The sequence below is a fragment of the Monodelphis domestica genome, chromosome 4, assembly GCF_027887165.1.
Source record: "Monodelphis domestica isolate mMonDom1 chromosome 4, mMonDom1.pri, whole genome shotgun sequence".
In the NCBI taxonomy this organism is placed as follows: domain Eukaryota; kingdom Metazoa; phylum Chordata; class Mammalia; order Didelphimorphia; family Didelphidae; genus Monodelphis; species Monodelphis domestica.
The window spans coordinates 393,383,992-393,385,501 of record NC_077230.1 but is presented as its reverse complement, the minus strand read 5'-3'; positions in this window follow the sequence as shown (position 1 = coordinate 393,385,501).

Below are 1,510 nucleotides of genomic sequence, written 5' to 3'. Positions count from 1 at the left end.
CCGATGCTGCTAGCTCAAAAGCCATGCCTCCCTCATGTGACCTTGGAGCACTTAAAGCTCTGTTTATAGCATCTCTCCTAGGCTAATTCATATTAGATTTACGGGCATTTCATTTATTTCTTCCTTCATTAAAGTCCTGCTCTGATGCCTCACTATGCTATCCCAGGCAATGCCTGGGGAGTTTATGGGCTGGCAGGTCCTATCAGGCTCCAAAGGCTCTGGGAGGAAGTCTGAGGGCCAGACGCTGGCCAGAGGGTGATGAATTTTTCATCTGAAGCAGCAACTCTTGAGGACCATCTCCTGCTTTCCAGAGGAGCTGAAATCTGTACTTCTGGAGAGAATATCCGCCCTGAGGACATTACAGAGCCATAAAGTTCTGAAGTATATTTAGTCTGGGAACATCTCAAGGGCAGGGACTGCTCTCATTTTCATCTGTGTATCCCCAGTATCCAGCAGAGTGCCTGGCACATGTTGTCGTTGTGGAAGTGTTTCAACAACTTTTGTGACCCCATTTGGGGTTTTCTTGGCAAAGATACTGGAGTGGTTTGTCATTTCCTTCTCCAGCTCACTTTAGAGATGAGGACTCAGAGGCAAACCGGGTGAAGTGACTTGCCCAGGGTCACCTAGTTATTAAGTGCCTGAGGTCAGATTTGGACTCAGGTCCTCCTGACTCCAGACCCATCTCTATTCACTGCACACAGTAGATGCTTAATAAATGTATGTTGAAGAGAACTGAGGTGGCAACTTAATGTAAATAGAAAGAATAACACATTCATAGTCAAGCAATCTGGGTTCAAATCCCAGCTTCTTCACTTACTACCAAGCCATCTTAAGGGCAATCATTTCCCTTTACAGGACCCCAGCATCCTCTTCTGTAAAATGACTCCTTCCAGCCCTGAATCGAGGATCCTTTAACATAGGCTACTTTCACCCAAGCCCACAACAAAATATCATCTGAGATCATGGTTGTAAATATGTATAAAAATGAAGCCTCAGGTTTGGTTAGCTGCTGCTACTGGTGTTCTTGTCCATTCTTAGACTCCTCCTTAGCTACCAGGAAATTGGTCATTGTTCTTTGGGGTCTTTACATAGCACTTTTAAAGACTTTCCCCATCCATGCTTCTTTTAAAAAATAAACCCTTATTTTCTTAGTAACAACTCTAAGACATGAGGGCAACAGCAAAATGACTTGCCTAGGGTCACACAGCAAGGAAGTATTTGCACCCAGATATGAACTCAAGATCCTTCTGACTCTAGGCTTAGCACTTTATTTACTGTGCCACTTAGCAGCCCTGCCCATCCATTTGATCCCAGCTAAAGCTTGGTGTGGTAGGCATCTGGCTATATGGTGAGGTAGGCAACACAAGCATTATCTTCCTTATTTTAGAAATTAGACAACAATATTTGTCAGGAACCTGCCTGATGATGTTCAGGGGTCCTCAAAGAGATAAGAAGAATGAGATGTGGTAAGAAGGATGAGACATAACATTTGCAGGATCAGGAGGGCCAA